This window comes from Fundulus heteroclitus, unplaced genomic scaffold (genome assembly GCF_011125445.2).
Source record: "Fundulus heteroclitus isolate FHET01 unplaced genomic scaffold, MU-UCD_Fhet_4.1 scaffold_435, whole genome shotgun sequence".
NCBI lineage: Eukaryota > Metazoa > Chordata > Actinopteri > Cyprinodontiformes > Fundulidae > Fundulus > Fundulus heteroclitus.
In genome coordinates, this window is record NW_023396852.1 from 92,151 (window position 1) to 98,718 (window position 6,568).

At 41.7% G+C, this 6,568-nt stretch overlaps 1 long non-coding RNA gene across 7 annotated transcripts; it reads left to right on the plus strand.

Annotated features, from left to right (window-relative positions):
* Positions 1-1,612: 1,612 nt before the first annotated feature.
* On the plus strand, positions 1,613-6,349 carry LOC118560495. Of its 7 annotated transcripts, none has more exons than XR_004929397.1 (9): positions 1,613-2,021; positions 3,112-3,468; positions 3,550-3,667; positions 3,788-3,879; positions 3,987-4,101; positions 4,592-4,693; positions 4,906-5,065; positions 5,353-5,499; positions 5,720-6,349. It is a non-coding gene; the product is annotated as an uncharacterized LOC118560495 (long non-coding RNA). The 7 variants fall into 7 exon arrangements; XR_004929399.1 differs by having other exon boundaries at positions 3,434-3,468; XR_004929396.1 differs by having other exon boundaries at positions 1,613-1,825; positions 1,931-2,021; positions 3,112-3,667.
* Positions 6,350-6,568: the final 219 nt, after the last annotated feature.

Consider the following 6,568-nt stretch of genomic DNA (forward strand, 5'->3'; position numbering starts at 1 on the left):
CCCTGATTATGAGCTGTTTCACGCTCCTTAGCTTTGGCTAGTTAGAGCTTCCTTAGTTAAGTTTTTGGCCTTCTGGTTCTTCGGTCTTCTTGAATTTAGACCTCTCGGTTCCCCGGCGTGTTAGGACGCCCTCTGTTCTCGGTTCCCCGGCGTGTTAGGGCGCCCTCTGTTCTCGGTTCCCCGGCATGTAAGTACGCCCTCCGTTCTTGTTCCTAGGCGTTTTAGATGTTCCTGCTTCCTTCACGTCCCGACGTTCTCTTCCCCAGCCCCGGCGTTTCCCCTCACGCCCCGGCGGGTTTGCCTTTGGCGTTAAGTACGCCCGTTCTTTCCCTTTGGCGTTAAGTGCGCCCGTTCCTTCCCTCTGGCGCTGCCGTGCGCCCGTTCCTTCCCTCTGGCGCTGCCGTGCGCCCGTTCCTTCCCTCTGGCGCTGCCGTGCGCCCGTTCCTTCCCTCTGGCGCTGCCGTGCGCCCGTTTCTTGCCTCTGGCGCTGTCGTACGCCCGTTTCTTCCCTCTGGCGTTGTCGTACGCCTGTTCTTCCCTCTGGCGTTGTCGTACGCCTGTTTTGCCTTGTGGCGATGTTCGCCTGTTTTGCCTTGTGGCGATGTTCGCCTGCCAACATCTGTTAGATGCCCTTTGTTTGGCTTACCAACATCTGTTAGATGCCCTTTGTTTGGCTTACCAACATCTGTTAGACGCCCTTTGTTTGGTTTACCAGGGGTTGTTAGAAACCTCCTTTTAGTTCGCCCTAGTGGGTAGTTTTGGATTGATTTTAGCCCACCATCCTGCCTTCCCTCCACCCACCCTGGTTCGATCAGCCTGGTTATGACTCTTGCCCGCCATCCTGCCTTCCCTCCACCCACCCTGGTTCGGTCACTTTGTAGTTTGTTTTGTTTGATTTCAGGCCGTCCGGAGTCCGGCCTTGAGGGGGGGGGGGGGGTGATGTCATGGTTGAGTTTTGGTTTGGCTTTGTTTTTCTGTTACTTTCATTTTTTCATTCTCTTTTGGGTTAGGTTTGACTTTATTTATTGTTAGTTTTCAGTTATTTTCTGTCAATTTTCACTTCACCTCCTCAGCAGTCAGTCACACCTGATAATCATTTACCAGTTAATTAGTCAGACCCTTGTTTCACCTGTTAGTGCTCTATTTAAACCTCCCTCTGTCTTCAGCTCAGCACTGGGCCGTCATCATTCCACACCTCTCCATGCCAGTCCCCGGTTTGCCTTGGAAGCTTTGTTTTGCTCCTGTTGTTCAGGTTAGTCCTGCCAGTCACTCTAAAGACTGTTCGGTCACTGTTTGTTCCTGGAGAGGTTCTGCTCTGTGTCCTGGTGTCTCCAGAGAACTGCTAACTGGACTAGCCATCCTGGAAAGGCTCTGCTCTGTGCCCTGGTGTCTCTCAACTTCTGCTAACCTGACTAGCCACCCTGGTGAAGCTCAGCTCTGTGCCCTGGTGTCTCCAATGAACTGCTAACCTGAGTGCTATGAGGCCTGCTAGCCGAGCAGCACCTAGCAAGTGTGGACTCTCTGTCTCCGGGCCGTCAGCTCCTGCCATCATCTACATCCCTGACTTTCTGCAGTCCTGAACCTCCGGTCTTCATCACTAATCACCCAGCATACTTCTTTCAATAAAGACTCAAACTTTTAGTTCCGTGTGTGCGTCCTGAGTTCATCGGTAAACAAAACCTTGACAGGAATGTGTAGCCGTAAAATATGAAGTACAAAAGCTGTGTACGCCGCAGTTCTTCAATTGCCCCGCCTGCAGTCCAGAGATGCTTGCAGTATCAGTGGATGGTAATCGCAAGCTTTATAGATTCAAATCAAATTCAAGGTACGCTACATTGTGAATGACATGTCAGTTAACTAGTAGATTGTATGAACAGCACATGTAAAATGGAGAAATTATATAATGAAAACAAAATCGTCTGTTTTTCAGCACTCAAGAGCCAGGACATTTTGATGTTTTTATTCAAAATGATGAGGAGGTAGCCAAGTTTGTTGAATACATCCACACACAAACAAAACATGTAAGTTCAAATATTTGTTTTTTGTCTCATTGCCGACATTATTGCTGGCACTACATTGTTCATTAATATTTGCTGTTAAAGGAGTAGTTCACTTTTAAAAAAAAAACCTTTGCTTATAATTTACTCATCCCATGTCATCCAAGATGTCCATGTCTTTCTTTCTTCAGTGGAAAAGAAATTAAGGTTTTTGATGAAAACATTCCAGGATTTTTCTCCATATAATGCACATTACTGGTAACCCAAACGGTTCAAGGTCCTAGAGACACTTTCAGTGCAAACTGTTCAAAGGGCTTTAAACGATTCCAGACGATGAATAAGGGTCTACTCAAGCGCAACGATCGCTCATTTAATAAATAAATAACACAGTTTAAGCTCAAATGCTCGCCTTGCTCTCTTCTATGACGCACGTTTGTGACTCTCCTGTTCGATCTCGTTCATCAAAATGAACTAATCTTTTTCAGAGTCATTTGGTTCATCAACGAACGAATTGACTCGGAATTAATTTTGATGAACGAGTTTGAACAGGAGAGTCTCGAACGTGCTTCGCAGTACAGAGCAAGGCGAGCATTTGAGCTTATAAAACTTAAACTTTGTTATAATTTTTTTTAAATGAGCTATTGTTTCGCTTGATAAGACCGTTATTCATCGTCTGGAATCGTTTAAAGCCCTTTGAACAGTTTGCAGTTTGCACTGAAAGTGTCTCTTGGACCTTGAACCGTTTGGTTAAGTAAAGTCTACTATATGGAGAAAAATGCTGGAATGTATTCATCAAAAACCTTAATTTCTTTTCCACTGAAGAAAGAAAGACATGGACATCTTGGATGGCATGGGGGTGAGTAAATTACCAGCAAAAGTTTTTTGAAAAGTGAGCTAATCCTTTAACTAACACTTTAACATCAGTGGCAGGATTGAGAGGAAGGAGGCTTTAACTTCCCCAATTTACACGCATGTCTTTCCTTGCTTTGCTCTATTATATCAAAGGCTGTAAATAATTCAACGGCCAAATTATGATGTATGAGAAGACTTGTTGACAGTCATATGCCTTAAAGGGCTTCATAAATCATGTCATGCTATTATAATCCTTGTATAGGCCTCTGGAAAGGGCTCATGTGGTTCTTCTACATGGACAGCAGCTAAGGAGTCCTCCAGAAAAAACTCTGGAAAATTGGATGAGGAGGGACTGGAAATAGCTGTCTGCCGCCATGGGGTCCTCCTTGGGGCACTGAACATGTTTAGAGGAGAGATTTTTGCTTACCCTCTCTTCCTCCAGAGGAAGTTAGCAGAAAGTGCCCCAGGAACAATCTCATTCCTGTGTTCAGATGTAGCCTGTTAATTTTTACCTTATTTGGCTAAGGTGGTTCAGCAGTGTCCTGAGCACAGGAATCTGCTGTCCATGCGTCCCTTTCTTTCAGTTATGCATGCGAAGGCACACTCTGGGAAATGCGAGGTACATTTCAGCTTTACTGACTAATTTAATAGGTGTACAATAGTTCATTTATAAACAACTTCTAATGTATCAACTTATTAGATCAAATGGGGAGGTGCGTTCCAGGAAGGTGTGGGTTCAACTATCGGAGAAGAGGTTGAACAGGTAAACAGTTTCCTGTCTAGGGCAGCCATCACCACAAAGTACATGTCTAAAGCAGGTATGTGGGAGTGGCTAGATATGTGTGTGTCTGTGTACTGTTCATAAGTACAATGGAATAGTTTATTTTCCAGAAAAAAGATGGAAAGATTATCTGTAATCTACTTCTTTTTTAATTTAGGATGAAAAGACATGCTTACCCTCTTGGCTTTAGGGTGGAATGAAAGGAAGTTGGAAAACCTGAGTCGCACTTTAAGCCAGAGATACTTAAAGGTTAATTTTTCAAAAAATGTTATTGTCATAATGAACTCAAACAACATTCATACAAATGGGATTGATTGATTGTTTTTGTAGTTGTTGTTGTCTTTTCTAATTATTAGACTGTAAGGATACTCAAAGAAGATCTGGACAGCCTGAATGCTGCAAAAAAGGAGCTTGGCATTGATGATGACACAGTGCAGCTGTGGGTGGCTGATGTGCAGAAGTGGGCAGAGGGTAAGTTTGCATATTTAAAAATTTTCATCATAGAACCCTGCACATTGACAACTAATTATGCTAAATTTCAGCATTGTAGCACACACTGTATATCAATGTGCTTATCAACATTCCTGGAGTTGTATTGCTAAGCCAACTGCAACAATGTTTTTGTTGTATCCACACAGAGCTTTTCTGGTTAAATAAAGGTTAAAAAAAAGTATAATTTAATTGATTATTGCTCACCTTCTAAAGTGGGGCAATGTGTGCTTAAAATTACTGTGCAAAATGGCCGATTCTTACCTAGCATTGTAGCTTACTGGGAGCACTGGCCATTAGCTACAGCTTCTCCAGTTCAGTAGCACCGATTTTGGTTGTGTATTTCCTATCAACTTGGCCACGATCAAGATCTATTTAGAAATTGGCCAGTTTTCTCCTTTTAATTACTTGCTAATTGTATCTGAGTGATTGTCATTTCATGCATATACTGAGTAATATAATTCTAATTTAGAAACTGATCAAAGTGATGGTAGCCTTGGTGCACTACAGGCACGGATAGAGGAGCTGGCTGTCCTCGTCAAAGTACGCAGCCTAAACCTTTACAAACAAACAGGTATTTCACAGTTACATACACCTATATTTAGGTTCTTATTAATTCTATTCAATTCTAATGTTTCAGTTCCTAACCATACACACTGTGACCTTTTTGGAAATGTAGATTGTACCTATGCAGCTAATGGAGCCTTGTCCAGTTTATCTATAGCAATACGCGTAAAATCTGAATCAACTTTAAAAAAAAATATTCTGTGACATTTTTTTTTTCAGATAGCAACAAGAGGCGACAAGATACGAAGAGTCATTTTAAAAGACAAAAAACGCCTGGCAGCAGCTATTGCTGAGTACAATCATCTGGCTGAACCGTCTGGACAAATTGTGTCCACTGATGGCATTATCCAGACTGACATGTGGCCTTGGCGAAGTGAAAGTAAGTTCTCTTTTTTATATATATATAATATATAAAGAAAAACATTTACGTTCTGCCTCATTGTGCAATATTGGTTTCTCTCAGGGTTTCCATGCTCATGTAAACCTTAGAGCTATGTCGCAGAAATGTCAAAATCCAATCTTGATATTGTTTATCTAGACATTAATCACATTGCACAGGACTCCTTTGAAAACTAGATGTAATATCTCAATGGGACTCACCTGGAAAAATATATTAGAAATATAAACATGTTCTATACATCATAACTCCACTTTCACCTTTTGCAGACCTTCACACCAAAAGGATGGTATTTGATAAGTTTATGGCTGTGCAACGCCTGAAGGAGGAAGAAGTAATCCTCTGTAAGGAAATGCTGCAACACTGGATAGCACTAAAGATACAATACTTGACACTGGGAGCCCTTTCTTCAAACTGTAAGCACATCTATGTCTGTGTCACTGTTTATTTGTATTTGAAGTGTCTGCAATAACTGCAATATACACTTTCACCTAAATACAGTTTTGCAGGAGTGAGTATGTTTGGTGTAGATTCTCATTTCCGTGATTACAGCAATTAACTAGGCAGTCTAGAATGCATGTGCACACTAACAAATGTTATTGACTTCATTAATGATTTATCGTTGTGTTTTTGCAGCCTCTCTTGTTGACCTCTCTGAGGATGCCCAAAAAGGACTGCAGTGTCTGGTTCATAAGAGGCTCAGCAAACTGAAAGCAGAAATGTGTTTAGTCAAGGGCCATTACAACACTATCCTGAATGATAACTCACACCTGGAGATGGAGTTGGAAGAAGAAGACATAGAACTTGATACTATATACTCTGATTTCAGCTCTTCTGATGAGGACTCTGACTGAATGTCATCTGCCATCAAAAATGCTTCAATTACTGTTGTCGTTGTGGTTGTTGACGTGTTGATGGTTGTGGTTGCTGTGGTTGAGTATGTTGTATGATGCTTGTGTCCTTGGGGTTTTGTTGTGTACAAAGTTTAACAGGGTTTCTATGGCTTTGGATCAAATTGTCATTAAGCAATAATCAATGTGTGTTAATGTGTTAAATAATTAAGATGTCAAACTTCACACATAGCTAAATCCTCATCTGTCTATAAAAGATTGTGTCCATAATACAGACAGTCAAATGTTGTGTATTTACAAGTTGCAGTCAGACAGCTTTACATGTTTTCCAGTCTTATGTGGGTTTATTTTTTTTATTATTATTTTTTAAACTTGACATTGCATTGCATTGCCCATTGCCCATTAATCCCCGCCCCCCACCCCCACACACACACACACACACACACACACACACACACACACACACACACACACACACACACACACACACACACACACACAATTTACCAATTACTGCTACTTTGTAATTGTTGTACCACACTGATGGTGTCGATAAAGACATATACATTGTGGCCTGTAACCTGATTACCGGTATCTACTCTTTTAATTCTATTTTAAGACTTTGTTTGTATTT